The sequence below is a fragment of the Phascolarctos cinereus genome, unplaced genomic scaffold (assembly GCF_003287225.1).
Source record: "Phascolarctos cinereus isolate Bilbo 61053 unplaced genomic scaffold, phaCin_HiC Scaffold_726;HRSCAF=1367, whole genome shotgun sequence".
In the NCBI taxonomy this organism is placed as follows: Eukaryota; Metazoa; Chordata; class Mammalia; order Diprotodontia; family Phascolarctidae; genus Phascolarctos; species Phascolarctos cinereus.
In genome coordinates, this window is record NW_027556098.1 from 373,674,010 (window position 1) to 373,692,335 (window position 18,326).

The 18,326-nt window shown below is 42.4% G+C and overlaps 1 long non-coding RNA gene across 1 annotated transcript in view; it reads right to left on the minus strand.

Annotated features, from left to right (window-relative positions):
- Positions 1 to 2,174: 2,174 nt before the first annotated feature.
- LOC110206115 (uncharacterized) overlaps positions 2,175 to 18,326 on the minus strand; it is a 32,273-nt gene continuing 16,121 nt past the window's right edge. Inside the window, exons 2-3 of the long non-coding RNA XR_002323799.2 lie at positions 14,002 to 14,224; positions 2,175 to 3,914 (exon numbers count right to left, since the gene is read on the minus strand). This is a non-coding gene — a long non-coding RNA (uncharacterized LOC110206115). The remainder of the gene's footprint in view (positions 3,915 to 14,001; positions 14,225 to 18,326) is intronic.

Sequence of the window (18,326 nt, forward strand, 5' to 3'; positions counted from 1 at the left end):
GGAGCTCAAATTTTTTAAATGTTAAAAAATTTTGTTTACATGTAATTGAAAAAAAATTAAACACACAAAAAAGGTCACTGTCCTGAGAGCCAGAGCTTTTTTTTATTCATGGATGAAGTCAGACAACCAGTCAAGAAACACTTTTGAGCCATCCTTAGAGTGCTATCAGCACTTTGCTGGTTGTTATATATGAAAACTAGGGCAGCTAGGTGAAGTGGATAGAACGCTGGGCTTGAAATCAAGAAGATTCATCTTCTATGAGTTCAAATATGGCCTAAGACACTTACTAGCTGTGTGATCCTGAGCAAGTCATCTCACTCTGTCTCAGTTTCCTTATCAGTAAAATGATCTGGAGAAAGAAATGGCAAAGCACTAGTGTCTTTTCCAAGAAAACCCCAAATGGGGTCACAAAGAGTCTGAAATGAATGAAATAACTGAACAATAAAAATATTCGCAGATCTTTTCCATTTTCTCCTGAATGTTGTCTTCCTTCCAGCTTTAAATGTCTGTGAGACGACCAATCTATTGAATCTGTTGCTGAGCTTTCTTTAAACTTGTTTAATTTTACCCTCTACTGTTTCTCTCTGATTCATGGGGCAATACAGCTCATAAACAATTCAAGAGTATACTGGTGCCTGTTTAAATTGGAGAGCCAATAGTTTAATTTTTAGCATGAGCATTTACACTTCGAAAATCAGTAAATTGCTAAACAAAACAATCTGGGTTTTGATTTATTGTTTTGTTAATTGTCTAGACTTAAGAAAATGATGGAGAAAACCTTACTAGTGTATATTAAACTTAAAAATATGGCAGCCTGTGGGTACAGCCCAACCCCCAATGCCTAGCCAGCTGTTAAAAATTTACCAGTAATCATCCATCTCCTCTGTAAGGTTTTACAAAGGAATTTATATTTTAATCAGTGCTGCCTTCGGTCACCATCTCTCTGTGCGTGACAAGAAAGTCAAGGATTTGCTAATTAATGTGTTTTTAAGGCTCTCTTGCTCTGTTTTTTTTTTCATTTGATTTACATCTATTAAACTTCTGTATGAAATTATTATAATCTGTCATTCCTGCTGTCCATTACCCATTTCCCCCAACCCATCAATCATACGTTTAAATACTTTAGGATTGAGTTGTTTGAATTTCATTTTTCTCGTTATTAGTCCAACTGGTTACTCATTCTGATCTTTGCTCTAACAAGTCAGTAGTCTGATGTGTGCTTTAGGATGACTTTGATATCAATAGTGAGTGTTTTTCTGTCCATCAAAGTAGAATCAGTTTAATTTTTTTCTTAATTTTTGGTGGTTGTTAAGTAGTTGCCATTACCAATTCCTAGAAATTCTTTTTTTTTTTTTGGCTAGGCAATGGAGTTAAGTGACTTGCCCAGGGTCACACAGCTAGTAAGTGTTATGTGTCTGAGGTTGGATCTGAACTCGGGTCCTTCTGAATCCAGGGCTGGTGCTCTATCTACTGCACCACCTAGTTGCCCCCAATTCCTAGAAATTCTTGAAAAAAGTGTTTATTGTGTAAAAGCATGAGGCCTTTGGGTAGTCTATGATCCCTTGTCTCCTTTCCTTCCTTCTTCCAGATCAGCACTTTCTGATATATCTTTCCCTCACTGGTTCCCATCTTCTCCTTGTCATGTCATCTGCCACACCACTACTGCTGCCCTACTTCTCCCCACATGGACCAGCTCCCTGTAGAATAAGTGCCCATAGTCCCTGGGGAAGTTCCCCTGCTCTGCTTTGGAATGCCCACCCACTTGAGGACTGACTCTTTCTGAACACATGCAGACTTGCCTAGCCCCCTATATCTAATCAGCTCCAGACCCGGTTGTGTTCTACCTGCCAACGCAAGCCCTCCTCTGAGGTCTTCTTGCCACGTACCCTGGTGCCTGTGGTTTTGGGAAAGGTTTGTTGTTTAGCTGCTCAGCTAGTAAGCATCTGGGGCTGGATTTGACCCTAAGTCTTCTTTGACTCCAGGCCCAGTACTCTATCCACTATACCACCAGCTGGTAAAGTTAATGGGTAGGGATATATTCCCTTCCTCCAAACTCATGAATAAAGCATTTTTCCGAAATGCACAGAAGAAAAAGAAATACTGAAGGGTATACAGAACATTTTTCATTACTTTATTAAGATATATGTATACATATACATATATGTATAGGCATTTTTCAAGGAAGAAATAAAAGTTATCAATAATCCTATGAAAAAATATCCTAAATCATTACTGATTAGAGATATACAAATTAAAACAACTCTGAGGCATCACCTCCCATCTACCAGATTGGATAACTTGGCAAAAGGAAAATGTTAAATGTTGAGGATGTGGACACTAATATGCTGTTGGTGGAGTTGTGAACTGATCCAAGCATTCTGGAGAACAATTTCTACCTATGCCCAAAGGGCTATAAAACTCTGCATACCCTTTGACAGAGCAATATTGCTTGTTGCTAGGGCTGTATCCCTCAAAGGAAAGGGAAAGGGACTTATATGTACAAAAAAAATTCACAACAGCTCTTTTTGTGGTAGCAAAGAATTAGAAATTAAGGGGATGCCCATCAATTGAGAAATGGCTGAACATGTGGTATATGATTATGATGGAATACTATTGTGCTGTAAGAAATGATGAGCATGGGGGCAGCTAGGTGGCACAGTGAATAGAGCTCTGGCCTTGGAGTCAGGAGGACCTGAGTTCAAATCTAGCCTCAGACACTTAACACTTACTAGCTGTGTGACCTTGGGCAAATCACTTAACCCCAATCGCCTCACCCCCCCAAAAAAAAGCAAAAAAAAAAATGATGAGCAGGATGGTTTTAGAAAAATGTAGGAACTGATCAGGTAAGCAGAACCAGGAGAAGGTTGTACACAATAATAGCAATATTGGGGGGCAGCTAGGTGGCACAGTGGATAGAGCCCTGAAGTCAGGAGGACCTGAGTTCAAATCCGGCCTCAGACCAAACATTTGACACTTACTAGCTGTGTGACCCTGGGCAAGTCACTTAACCCCAATTGCCTAAAAAAAAATAGCAATATTGTAATGATGATCTGACAATCAACTGTGAAAGACTTAGTTACTCTGACCAATACAATGATCCAAGACAATAGAGAGAGAAATAATGAAATCTGAGTGCAGATGGAAGCATATTTTTTCACTTCATTTTTCTTGCCTTTTTAAAAAAACAACATGTCTAATATGGAAATATATTTTACATGACTTCACATGTATAATTGATATCATGTTGTTTGCCTTCTCAATGGGTAAAGGAAGAGTGGGAGGAAGAGAGAATTTGGAATTTAAAAAAATTTCAAATGTTTAAAATAAATAAAATTTTAAAATAGGTATGTGTGGAGGGGGGGTGCTACCATTGTAAAATGTTATGTGGCCTTTCAGATAAGGTCTGAAATAATTTGTATTATTAGTTTTATAGACCTGTTTTACTTTGTTATGAGAAACTTCTCAAAGAACCTAAATGTAAAGTAAAAAAAAAAATCAGTAAAACGAAAGAAGAAAAAAGAGGAGTTAGCTTCTGACTGAGGTCCTCTCAACTTCAGCTCTCCAGATGGGACATGTGACTCCAGTTCAAGGTGGGAAAGATCATGTCTTTTTCTACTCTTGTATGATGACAACCCAGCCTCCAGTCCTTACCTGAAGTGTAGACTTAACTAGGTAAGCTTGTGTGGGGCCTTTACCTCTTTTCTGTTTGTTTTTTCCTGATCTTAGGTGAATGAGTACCCCAGGATGGATATGTCTAGGTTCCTCAGCTTCCTGGCCAGTGTGAAAGTTCCAGAGTCCTTGGGTTGAGATTGGAGGTGGCTTGGAGCCGTAGTGGTGGGTTGTGACAGGTGCAGGAGCAGTTGACCATGGAATTAGCTGAGCAAAGTTCAGGGAAGATTCTGTTTGAAGTAAACCTGAGGAAAAATGTAAAATGTCTATTCAGCAATCTCACAGACTGCTTTATGGTCTGATAAAACATAAGGGTGATCTTCTCAACATACTATACGGATGGTTTTACAGATTGGGTTATTGAATCCTATTCTGTTAATGCATGCTTATAAGGTTGGTTTTTTTTTTAATGTTTAACCTTTTTGTGTGTGGGTAGGAATATAATGCATATCTCATACCTCATTCATATTATGGGTTGAGTACTATTTTTTTTCACTTTCTCCCTTTTGGGGAAATCCTAGACTTGTAAGCCACAATCTAAATGACTATAATTAAATCATCCCAGGATGCTGGGAGGAAGGAGGAGATTTAAGAGGCAATGAATGTGAAAAAAGGGAACCACTTCCCACCAGAGGCCAGGCTCCCCAAACCACATGCTAGGTTTGAGAGCAAGGAGAGGCCCCATACTCCAGGCTTTATTGGCCCAGCCTTGGTACCTAAGGCTTGATGTATTTCCAGGACAGACGGACAAAGAGTTGAATTCAGAATTAAACAAGAGAAGAAGGGTCTTGGCTGCCCTCAGGAAGTTGCAAAGCTTCATTAATGGCCCCAAGGGTCCACCAAAAGCAAAGACCTATCTTTTTAATACCAATATTCTATCAGCATTGTGGCATGTCTGTAAGACATGTAACACAGCTGTCTCCAAAGTATTGAAAATGGATATCAGTGACACAGAGGACAACGAAGAGGTACAGTCCTGGATATGAGCAGGCTGCAACGTATAACTGACAAGGAACTCTCAAAAAAGCATAAAAGTAGGAGAAATCATCAAGGAAATACAGGAAAGGTAAACCCAATGGGCTCATCACATGGCAAGAGTGAGGGGTGCCAAGTGAACCATCAGAGTGCTCCATTGCTATCCTTGTGGTGTCAAGAAAAAATGGGAAAGAACTCTAGCATGTTGGGTAGACCCTCTGGGACAAACTGATACCACAAGGATGAGTTGTCTTCTGCATCATTGGAAGGGACAACCAGGTAAGAACACAGATCTATTTGAATATTTGACATGAAAAAACTGCAGGCTTTGAAGAATCAGTTTCCTGGGACTAACAGGGTTTCATAGAAGAATTAGATGAGGCAGTCAATGTTGAAAGCAATGGGCCCTTTTATTTGGAATATTTATGGGAAAGCCGCTATGAGAAGGCCATGTTGTTTAAAGGGAAATGATATTCGATGGAGTGGAAGGTAGGAGCAAGAAGGAGATAATAACCAAGGCAGCCCACTGGTATTCCCACTTATCTTGTGATCTTCCTTAATGCTAGCACCTTCCTTTAGAAATGATCTCCAAATTGTCCTGTGTATTTCTTGTGTCTAAGGTAGTTTGCATGTTGTCCCCTCCATTAGAATGTGAGCTCCTTGAGGAGCTTTTGTCTTTCTTTGTGACTTTAGTACTTAGCACAGTGCCTGGCACATAGTAGGTGCTTAATAAATGCTTGTTGACAACTTGACACTGGCGTTGGGACTAGGACTTTGAAAATGGTAAACACGAATGAACAAACTAAGGACTAAACAAGGGTAAACTATGCATTCAGATATGGGGAGATGATACATGTGTCCTCTCTGAACCCTCTTCTGTTACCATCTGTGGTCAAAGAGCGAGTCTAAGTAGGCAAGCCCCAAGAGTGGTTCTATTATATCTTGATGATCATAAGAGAAGAATAGACAGACAGGGGAAGAGGAATATATGGGGGGATTGGGGAGAGAAAGGAAAGTTAGGGTATATCATCTCACACAATCAGGTGTGCAAATAGCCATCTGAGACGAGTGGAGGGGGCAGCTGATATGTCAACCTTACTCTCACCCGACCTGGTTAAAGGAGAGAGAGAGAGAGTGAGAGAGAGAGAGAGAGAGAGAGAGAGAGAGAGAGAGAGAGAGAGAGAGAGAGAGAGAGAGAGAGAGAGAGAGATGAGCTGGGTACAAAAATACACTTCACTCAACAGGGAAGGGGAAGAAGGGGGAGAGGGAATTAGAGGAAGGCAGATTAAAGGAGGGATTAACCCTAAGCAAAATAACTCTAAGGATGTACCAAAATATTTATAGCTCCGTTTGAGGTGGCAAAGAATAGCAATCTGAGGGAGTGTCCATAAACTGGGGAATGGCTGAAGAAGTTATGGTATTGGAATGTGATAGAATACTATTGTGCTCTAAGAAATGAGGAAGAAGAGGATTTCAGAAAACCTGGGAAGACTTGTAGGAACTGATGCAAAGTGAAGTGAATAGAACTAGGAGAATTATTTATACAATGGCACAACAATATGTTTGTTAGAGACAGGCAACTTTGAAAGAATTAGGAACTCTGCTCAGTGTTAATGACCCAACCATAATTCCAGAGGACTGCATGCTACCCACCTCCTGATAAAGAGAGGAAAGACTCAGAGTGCAGAATGAGATGATTTTTTTTTAGGACATGGCCAATGTGGACATTTATTTTGGTTGACCATATGTATTTGTAGGGCAGCTGGGTGGCAGAGTGGATAGAGTTCCCAACCTGTAGTCAGAAAGACTCCTCTTCCTAAATTCAAATCTGGCCTCACACACTTACTAGTTGGGTGACCCTGGGTAAGTCACTTCACCTTATTTGCCTTAGTTTCTTCATCTGTAGAACAAGCTGGAGAAAGAAATGGCAAACACTCCAGTATCTCTGCCAAGAAAACCCCAAACAGGGTCACGAAAAGTCAGGCAGGACTGAAACAACAACTTGAACAAGCACCATCAGCCTTCTGTGCCTTAGTTCTCTCATTTGTCAAATAAGTATAATAATAGCATCTACTTCATAGGCTGGTTGTGAGGAAAGTGCTTTGTAAACTTTAAGCACTATGGAAATCTGATGTATTATTTTTTAGACGTATTTCCACGTTAGTCATGTTGTGAAGGAAGAGTCGGAACAAAAGGGGAAAACAACGGGAAAGAAATCCAATCTATTATTACCATGAGATGTAGTTTCTTCCATCATAGAACTCAGTCTAGAATGGAGATACAGGAAGTACAGCTAACTTTAATAGATAAGACCATATGCTATTTGTATCCAAAAGGTAGAACCAAAGTGTGCTGGATTTGGAATTATAGGACCTGGGCTTGAATCCCACCTTTGCCATTTACAATCTGTGAGATTCTGGGCAAGTCACCTGACCTCACGGGGCCGCAATTTCCTTATCTTTAAAATGGAGCAGGGCAGGGTTGCGCTAGATAACTTCTAACCTACATTCTAGCTATAAATCTACAGTCCTGTGGTAAAAGTGGTCTTTCCCTCCTCGAGTTCTCGTAGCTTTGTCTGGGCCTCTCCTGGGCATTGTTACTTTATATATTATCATCCTATTAAAGTTATTTCTGGATCTGCCTTATCCCCACTTGTTAGATAGTTAAGCTCCTTAAGGGCATTTGAGTGACAAGTCCCCAATGCCTAGTCCAGTGCTGTCCATGGTAGGTTTTTTTTTAACTATCTGTTGAATTATATGGAATTGAGCTGGAATTAAGGAAACCTTTAGCCCCTCTTAGCCAGAAAAGTATGGACAGGTAAATTAATGCACTCTGGTGGTGTCCAGCAGAGGGCTCAGCCTTTGGTTAGCCAGCCAGTAGCCTGTCCATCATAATGCTTATGGTAGGCACTAGCATGAAGCAACACTGACCCCTAGTGGCATGTGTCATTAATACAGGAGACAGCTGGGTTCCTGGCTTTGGAATGAACACTCAGTCAACCCAGGATCCTAGGATTTAGAGCTAGAAGGGACTGTATTTTATTTTATTTTATTTTATTTTATTTTATTTTATTTATTTTATTTTATTTTAATCAATAAATATTTGTTAAGCATCTATTATGTACTGGCCACTATGCTAAGTTCTGAGGATATAAAAAAGAGGCAAAAGACCATTTCTGCCCTCTAAGAGCTTACAATCTAATGGGGAAATAATATCCAAATATATGCAAAGCAAGCTATATACAGGATAAATAGGAAATACGTATTTTTAAAATTGTTAATTCTGAACCTAACAAACACCAACTAAAATGAGCAATTCCGTATACACTGTAGGACAGGAGGAGATTATCATGCAACTGTGAATCTATTTTCTAGGGCTTACTTTTCTTTTTAAGTATATGATAAATCCATCATATAACTTTTTTTTTTTGGCTAGGCAGTGGGGTTAAGTGACTTGCCCAGGGTCACATAGCTAGTAAATATTATGTGTCTGAGGCTGGATTTGAACTCAGGTCCTCCTGACTCCAGGGCTGGTGCTCCATCCACTGTGCCACCTAGCTGCTGCCCACATCATATAACTTTCAAAGATGTCCTGTCCCTCCATGATTCCTAGGAGAGATTTTAGAGGTTATCTAGTCCTACCCACTTATTTTACAGATAAAGAAACTGAGGCCCCAGGAGGCTAAAAACAATTATGTTTGTAAAGTCTTTTGCAGATCATATTGTTGATAGTGAGGCTGAGCTCCAATCAACTTGATGAGATAAGACGGTCTGGAGGCAATGAAAGGACTCTTCACATGGTATGTTGCTGAGAGACAGAGGGAATTCTTCCCCAGTGTCTGGGGCTGGCTCAAAGATGACTGGAAACTGAGACTAAGCAGGAATGGCTTCTGGTCAGAAGCATCCCCCTTTCTTCCTCCCTTGCCCCATTTGTGGTCTATAAAAGGCAGCTGGTAGTACTTTTCTCTGTCCTTCTCCTGAAGTTCCAGACGAGTTCAACGAAAGGGACCTGCATAAGGGACCATTGATGGAGGGGAGAGAAGAAATCTGTCCTTGTGAACAGTTTTTTTTTAATTGTCCATGTCCAAAAATGTATGTCCCATTCTGAACCTTGAATCCATCACCTCTCTGTCAGGAGGTGGGTGCCTTGTATCCACAATGATTCTCTACAATCCTAGCTCTACCTTGGCAGTTAATGGATGCAAGAGAAGCACATCTGTTCTTGACCAGGTGCCCTGAGATTCCCAGTCCTCGCTCTGCTGGAACCTTCTGCTTTTTTGTTTCCTTGGTTCCTAAGAATGGATAATTTCCTACCAGAAAAGCTGGGGCATTGATCCAGTTTCTGCAGGGGCACATGGAAGGGATAGATTGATATGTGCTTGCAAGGCACCTCACTATAGATTTTCCTGGCTTTGGGAGTTACCTCTCAGGGAATCCAAAACTGAAGCATTCCCAAGTTCAAGTGGATAGGCAGATCCTTCTGGAGGGAGATTTCCTCATCAGGGTACAATGTACTTATATCACTTATAGCTGAAGGACTAAAGCCATGTCATGGGAAGAAAGGCAGAACTCTAGACTGGGTAACCCAGCTATTGCTTTGAATTCCTCTTCCAGTGGTGGTACATGGGAAGGAGATTTGTCCAACAGCCTCCCAAAGTATATTTACATCACAGAGAGACTCTAATGGGATGTTTATATATTTCTCTATGTATCATATAAGATAATATTTGTAAAGTACTCAGCACAGTGCTTGGCACATAGCAACTACTTAGTAAATGTATGTTCCCTTCCCCAGCCTTCCCTCTGTCCATCGATCCCTGTGAGTCCTGTGTATCTCATGCATTTTCTGTGGAGGCAAAATAAAGGCTATCCCACACCAGACGCCCATAGTATACACTGAGGGGCCCCTGTTATTTGGGAAACATAAACTGTATCATAAGGATATTTAGAGATTTTCTTAAAGCACTCCAGATGAAGACAATCTGAGCAAAGAGAAACTGACCCCTTAGGATCACCACCACCCCCAGGATAAGACTTGGCCCATATGAGCCCAGAGTCTGGAAGGACCCAGGACCACAGGTTACATTATGAATACTGAAAATACTCTAACAGACCTGTCATCTTATCAACGTGGATGTTTCCTCTAATGATGCCAGTCATAACCCATCCATAGCCGTTCATCCTGTGAGACTCTTCTCCATGTCTTTCTAGAAGTCCACTACAGTGGACTAACCAGTGTGCTGAATCTTGCCCAATTTATCTTGACATGCCAAAGAGACCAGTGAGGTACACAGCCTGACCTTTGATTATCCCACACCTTTAACCCAGGAATAGTCCACTTTCTTTTTCTTTTTTTGCTTTTTGGTGAGGCAGTCAGGGTTAAGTGACTTGCCCAAGGTCACACAGCAAGTAAGTGTCAAGTTTCTGAAGCAGGATTTGAACTCCGGTCCTCCTGATTCCAAGGCCCAAGCTCGATCCACTGCGCAACCTGGCTTCCCCCTTCTTTTTTCAATTGTACATTTCTTTAATGACATCCTTCTTGCATTTTTGTGTTGCCTCCTGCCCACAGCCACCACCCACCCTTCCATTGCTCTTTAAATAATACTTATATTTAATGCTTTGGACACTGTTGGGTTCCATGATTCAAAGGCATACATCCACAGGTAGAATGTGGGTATTAAAAAGATGGACCTTTGTTTCAGGGAGAAGTTTGGGATCACTAAAGGGGAACAGGGCAAGGGAATTAAGCATTTATACAGCTCCTACTATGTGCCAGGTGTTGTGCTGAGTGCTTTTTATAGATATCGTTTCATTTGATCCTCAGAATGACCCTCCCAACAAGGTAGGTACTGCTGTTATCCTTATTTTACAGTTGAGGAAACTGAGGTTAACAGAGGTTAAGTGATTTGCTGAGTGTCACATTGCTAACAAGTACCAAGATTTGAACTCATGTCTTTCTGACTCCAACCCAGCATCCAATCCATTGGGCCACCTAGCTTTCCAATTTCCCAAAGATAATCCAGCATACTTTCTTCCTCTTGTTTAAATGTGGGCACAACTTGTAATTAATCTGTGGTCTGTCAAATATATATACGCATGCATACATGTATACATATACACATGTGCATGTATATGTACTGTTGAATGAATTCTACGTTATTACTATAGAGAGAGAGATTTGGGGTAGGGGGTCTGGACTTGTGATTTCATCAACCTGGGAAACTGGATGTGGAAACTCTCTCCACTGATCCAGACTGGCAATTTAGCTGCAATATATAGTCTTGGAGAGTCACCTGAAGCACTGAAAAGTTAAGTGACTTGGCCAGGGTCATGCAGCCCATATTATAGCAACAACAACTAGTATTTATGTAGTGCTTCAAGGTTTGCAAAGTATTTACAAATAGTATCTCGCTGTTGTTGTTCAGTCATTTTTATTTATTTATTTTTTTAATTTTTATTTTTGGCTAGGCAATGGGGTTAAGTGACTTGCCCAGGGTCACACAGCTAGTAAGTGTTATGTGTCTGAGGCCGGATTTGAACTCAGGTCCTCCTGAATCCAGGGCCAGTGCTCCATCCACTGCACCACCTAGCTGCCCCTAGTCATTTCAGTCACGTCCAACTCTTCGTGACCTCATTTGGGGTTTTCTCGGCAAATGTACTGGAGTGGTTTGCCATTCCTTTTCCAGCTCATTTTACAGATGAGGAAACTGAGGCAAACAGGGTGAAGTGACTTGCCCAGGGTCACACAGCTAGTAAATGTCTGGGACTGGATTTGAACTCAAGTCTTCCTGACTCCAGGCCCACCACCACCTAGCTGCCTGGATCTCATAATTACTCCCTCCCCCCTTTTAGATGAGGAAACTGCGACAGACTTGCCCAGGGTAACATAGCTAGGAAGTGTCTTTGAGTCAGCATTTGGACTTAGGGCTTCCTGACTTTTAAGTCCACTGTGTCACCCAGTGGCTGTGTCCAGTTGTGTGTGTAGAGACAGGACTAGATCCTAGGTCCTCCTGACTCTAAGGATGGTCCTCTAGCTCCCATGTGGCTTGTGTGTGCATTTGTGTGTCTGTGTGGGTCTGTGTATATGAATAAATGCCCATAGGACAGCGATAAGAAGTCAGACTTGTGACTTCATGGATAGAGGGAACGCACAGGTGACAAACTTGCCTGAAGCGCTAGGAGTTTAAATGACTCATCCAGATTCCCACAACCAATGCATGTCAGAAGGAGGACTTAAGCCCAGATCTTAAGGCTTTGAGACCTACTCTCTCTCCCCCTACAGAGATGTACATATAGGTATTGTGTGATATAAAATGTTTGTCACCTATTATAGCATGCATTATGTATATGCAATACTGAACACAGACTGTCCCAAAAGTCTTAGTGCCTTCTGGAGCTATTAAATCTTATTTAACTCTGTTAAGCTTAAAATAAAATAACTGAGCTATTAAAGCATAAAACTGCTTTAAGACTTTGGGGACACCCTGTATAAGTTAACACAGTGCCTGGCACATAGTAGGTACTTTATAAAGGATCTTAGATTGATTGTTTGAATGACTGACAAGACACTATGTCTCTTGACTCCAGACCTTCTCTCTGGCTGTCACGCATGCCTGGAACGCTTTCCCTCCTCTGTTCCAATGTTTAGCTTCCTGGCTTCCTTTAAATCCCAATTAAAATCCCTTCTTTTACTGACAGCTTTCCCCAATGCCTCATAATTCTAGTACCTTCCCCCTGTTAATTATTTCCTCTTTATCTTTTACATAGCTTTTTTGTACATTTTTGTTTGCTTGTTATCTTCCCCATTAGCTTGGGAGTTTCCTGAGGAAGTCTTTTGCCTCTTTTTGTATCCCCAGCATCTAGGACAGCACCTGGCACATAGTGGGGACTTCTATTTATTGAGTTCTATTACTATTATTATTATTACACATTAAGGTTTACTAAGTGCTTTCATCCCTACTAACCCCTGGTTCCTAGCTAGAGTACCCAGTTCTAGAGAAGAGAGCTCCTCAGATTTCAGGCCCTGGACTTTGGTCCCTCTTTTTCCTTCCCCAGGGTATTAAGAGGACAATGATGTTTATTCAGGACCCAACCAACTGACAGTTGATTTATTAGTGGTTTTGAGAGGAACAAGTCTGCTGATGGCTTAGAGCTGTTCTTGTGTGCCCAGGGAATCTTGGTCATTATGTCAGGGGATGATGACTTTTCAGGTGTCTCCCAGGAAGGGCTGAGAATAGATTCAGCAGCTGCTTTGGGGACACCCTTGTGTGGCCCTAAGAGGGGCTACCCCTTGTTGGAACAAGGAAGTGCTGCTTTGGGTCAAAGAGACAAAACTGGGATCCCTTAGACGAGAGCTCTTGGACTTTCCCGATGAGCCCACCCCTCTCCTTTTCCCTCACCCATTCCCACCCCCAAAAAACCAAGCAACAAGGTCCTCTACACACCCTGAAAACTGAGGCCAGACCCTTTTATCCTACCTTCATGCCCCTTTTTCATGGTGAGTCATGTAAAGTGGCAAACCCTCAGGAAGCTGTTCAGGGTACTAGCCCTTTTTTATCACAATGGCAGAAATCTTAGGAGGCAAAGCATGTACGTACAAGCAGGCAGATCCCAGATAGGCAGCCCAACCAGAGAAGCCAGCTCTGTCTAGCTTAACACACTGGCTTTTCCAGTCTAAACTACTGCACCTCCAAGGCTGGCTAAGTAATCTATCTCATACCTTCCCCAAATCCTAGAAGAAACTGAATTTGAGGGGTGTGAAGAAAGTCCGGATATGGTGTGAGGCTCGGAGCAGAGTACAGTATAAGTTTCATATGTGAATATTTTTCATATACTGAGCACCTACTATTCACTAGGCACTGTGCTAGGGTCTATGTCCTTATAAAAGGTAAGCGATCTGCCCTCATGGAGCTTACATTCTATTAGGGGAACACAATGAATATTTGGCAGTGGTGGCTTGGGAAGGCAGCTTTGGTCTAGGCTTGGGATTCTCAATCTTTATGTCCTGGACTTCCTTTGGCCATAAGTCTGATGAAGGCTGTGGACACCTTCTCAAAATGTGGTTTTTTTTAATGAATAAAATGAAATATATCAGATTACAAGCAAAAGTAATTATATTGAAATAGTCATCAAAATATGAAGGGAAAAAAAACCCAGCCACATTCACAAACTCCAGGTTAGGAAACTGCTGATGGTATCCATGGGGATTATAAATGGAGATATGGGAAGTCAGTTGTCACCCCCTTTCCAGAAGCAATGTCGATCTTGGTTTGATTTGTCCAACAAGAAGTTAAAAGCGGGAGTAGGGGATGGGAGAGAAGAGGCTGATTCTTAAACCCAAAGAGGACAAGAGACTTACCCAAGGTCATACAGCTGGGAATCAAACCCAGGTCTTCCCAATCCGGGGCTCTTTCTACCTCATTCTGCTCCAGATTCTGCCAGAATCTGTTCTTCATTCACTGTGAGCACTTCTGCTGCTGATCTCCACCCTTCTGAGCCTCAGCAAACGGTCTTCATGAAAGGCTGTGAATGACCAATCCTCTGGTGACGGATGGACCTCCATACACTGAGCTCATCTGGTTCTTGGATGACAAGCACATTGCCCATTAATAAGATGATAGGTTTAGAATTGGGGGCAGGGCTATCAAATCCTGCCTCCTTATTTAACAGGGGAGGAAACTGAGGCCCAGAGAAGTTAAATGATTTGTGCAAGGTCACACAGTTGGTCAGTGTGGCAGAATTTGAACCCAGGTCCTCCTGCCTCTCTAGGGGATGTGCCTTTTAAGGCATTATTTTAATTATATTATATTTAATTAATTATATTTAAGGCATGATCATTATTTCCTCCTATCTCCTCCAGGAGCTTGCCCCCTTAGATCATTCTCTATCTTTGTCTGTTTCTCTCTCCTCTGTCTGTCTCACTCATCAATAAGTCATTTTTTTTCAGTCACGTCTAACTCTTCATGACCCCATTCAAGGTTTTCTTGGAAAAGATATTGGAGTGATCTGTCATGTCCTTCTGCAGTTCATTTTACAGAAGAGGAAACTGAGGCAAACAGGGTTTAGTGACTTACCCAGGGTCATAGAGCTAGTAAGAATCTGAGGCCAGGCTTGATCTCAGGAAGATGAGTCTTTCTGACTGTAGGTCCAGCACTCTATGCACTATGGCGCCACCTAGCGGCCCCTGTCTCTCTCATACACATATCTTTAACCTGGTAGAATGGAAAGTGCACTAGCTTTGGAATTGGAAGATCTGGGTTCACATCCCATCCCTGCCATGAAGTGACCTCGGACCAATAATTTAACGCCTGGGGGCCTCAGTTTCCCCATCTGTAAAAATTAAGGAGGTTGGACTAAATAGTCTTTAGAACTAAGTCCAGCTCTAAATCTCAGATCCTTTGTAGCTACCAGCTTCCTTGCCTACAAATCTGCCCAATTTTCCCCCAATCTTAAAAAAAAAAAAAAACTTTCAGTTGGTCCTGCCTTCCCCTCAGGCTATCATCCTATAGCTCTCATTTATACCCCAGCCACACTCCAGAAAAAAACAGCAATTTACATTCTCTGCCTTCACTTTTTCACCTCCCACTCACTTCTGAATCCCTTGCAATTTGGCTTCTAAGTCCCACCACTTGACTGACATGGCTCTCTTTGAGGCTGCCAAACAATCTCTTGGTGACAAGTCCACTGGCTTCTTCTTAGTGCTCAGCCTGGACTGCTCTGTAGCTTCTGACACTGTTGCCACCCCCAACCCCCATGCTTCCTCCTCCCTTAGCTTTTCTGACACTTTTCCTTCTGGGTGTCCTCCCACCTGTCTGACCTGTTCTTCTCAATCTTTTTTGCTGGCTCATCACTCACGTCCTGCTCCTTTTCCAGAAGGAAGGACACACAACAAGCTCTACTTGGCTGGGTATCCCCAAAGTGCTTTCCTGGGCCCTCTTTTCTCTCCACAGCCTCTCTTCTTGATGATCTCATTAGCTCTCATAGTTACAATCTCCTCTTTTATGGAGATGACTCCCAAACCTACAAATCCAACTATTCTGTCTCCTGAGTTTCAGTCTCACGTCACCATTTTATTTTCACAACAACCCTTTAAGATCGAGGTTATTATTGGGGCAGCTAAGTGCTGCAGTGGATGGAGCACCGGCCCTGAAGTCAGGAGGACCTGAGTTCAAATCCTGTCTCAGACCAGACACTTGATACTAGCTGTATAACCCTGGGCAAGTTACTTAACCCCAATTGCCTCATATTAAAATTTTTTTAAAAAAAAGATAGAGGTTATTATTAACCCCATTTTACAAATGAGGAAACTGAGGCAAATAGAAGTTAAGTGACTTGGCCAGGGTCAAGATATGAGATATAAGGCAGGATTTGAACTCAGGCCTTCTTGATTTTAAGGCCAGAGCTCTGCACACTTAACAGCCACTAGGAAAGAGAGAGATCGCATACCAATAGGAGACAGATCACATACTGAGGAATCCTGAATCACAAAGTATTATGTCTGAATCACACAGTATTATGTTGCAAATACTAGAACAGCAAGAAAAGAGTGGAATGGGACATCCTTACCACAATGGGCCATTCATCAAAACAAGACCCCAAGAATATGGCTGCTTCAGTGGAGGTCACAGTAAGATGTTTACAGTATTCAAGGGAGCTAAAGCCAGGGAATGAATGCAATAAGCTGTTGTGCAAAAGACCAGGCAGAGGCAGAATGGGAAAGGTGCCCATCTTCTTGCTTTTATTTTGTCCTAGTTCCAGTAAATGGGACAGAGTGTTCAGACACTCAGGCCACTGTTGTTTTCTTCTAAAAGAATGAGTTATGCAGTGGAAAGAGCCCTGACCTAGGAGCCAGGAGCCAGATTCACAGAGTGTCAGGGTTAGAAGGGTTAGAATCTCAGAGGCCACCTAATCCAACCTGCATCTGAACAGGAATCCTTTCTATAACATCCCAGCCTCCATGGGAAGATCATGGGAGCTAAAGCATCCTGTTGCATTCTGAGACAGCTCTAATTGTCATGAAAGGGTTTGGCTTTTTTTTTTTTCATACCAAGCTCTCACTCCCATCATTGCTCCTAGGGCTACCATCTGGGGTCAAGCAGAGGAAGCCTAATCCTTCTTTCACATGCCACTCCTAAAAACACTTGAAGACAACTATTCATGTTTCCCCATCTTCTCTTTTCCAAGTTAAGCATTCCTGTTCCCCTCCAAGTAATCCTCCTGTGGCATGGCCTTTTACCCTCCTGGTTGTTCTCTTCTGATTGCTGACCAACCAATCCACAAGCATTTATTAAGCACCAATTAAGTGAACAAATGGTTCCTGCCCTCAAGGAGCTTCCATTCTAATGGGGTGTTCTCCAGCTTATACATAAATGTCTTTTCCTAAAAGACTCGGCCACAACTGAACACAGCACTCCAGATGTGTTCTGACGAGGGCAAAGGACAGTGGGACTGTCCATCACTTCCTTTGCCCTGGACACTGTGCCTTTATTAATGCAGCCAAAAATCAAATGGGCTTTTCCAGATGCCATACCACACTATTCACTCATGTGGAGTCACTAAATGCCTATACCAAGAGTGGGGAACTTGTGGGCTCAGGTTCAACTGGATCGGACTGATGAATGAACCTTGGAGGTCAGCTGCTCCAGATAATAGGGCACAATATTTGGACATTTCACTAGCAGATCTGCTGCTATGACCTTAGACAAGTCACTCACCTTATCTAATTTAGTTTTCTTATCTGCAAAATGAAAATTTAGAGTGAATGGTCTTTAAGTTCCCTCCCAACTCTGACATCCTGTGTTCTAAGGCCCTTCCCAGATCTGACATTCTGAGTTCTAAGGGCTTCCCCTAACTCTGACATTCTGGGTTCTAAAGTCCCTTCTAGCTCTGACATTCTATGTTTTAAGATTCCTTCTAATTCTAAAATTATATCCCTTTTATGAGGAGATGGGGGCAGGGCACCATGAAGTTGGAGAAGGGAGCAGTGTCAGCTAGGTCCTTCTTAAACAGCAGCTGTGTCTTTCCCAGGCAGGAGCAGATGTTACTGTCACTTGACTCCCTCAGCCCTAGGAGCCATGGGAGAGCCAAAGATTGAGCCAGAGCTCCCCCAGCAATGTTGGCCTCTTGCCCTGCACCCACAGGGGCCATCATGAGGCCCCAGTGAGCCAGCAAGCAAGCTAGAGCCTCACCCAAGCAGCAACTGGGTTCACTGCTTCCTGGAAGCCCCCACCCATTGGACTTAACACTCTTCTTGGAAGCTCAAAAAACTGGGGCAGATCACTCATCTAGCAGGCCAGTGCAGGGCTTCTGGGTTCTTTGTTTGTTCCCAACTGGGAATTCTCCCTCCAGACTTTGCCCCTTCCTTCTTCCCCTCCAGAGCTGCTAGAGGCCTTCCATTGGGGACTGGAGATTTGGGACTATAATGACACCTCCAAGACTCCTGGCTGAATTCCTTTCTTATCAACAGTGGCCTCAGAGGGTAGCTATTAATACCTAGTGGCTGCATTTTTCCTGAGTAGACAGATCTCTTTCCTTCGATTGAACATTTCCAAAGGAAAGCAATGCTGGGTGAGATCCTCTGTCTAAAACCACAAGGGATCCTGAGGAAATAAGTGGTTGTGGGTTCAAGACCCAAGTTTCTCTGTCTCTCTGGCTCTCTCTTTCTCTCTCTTCCTTTCTCTCCCT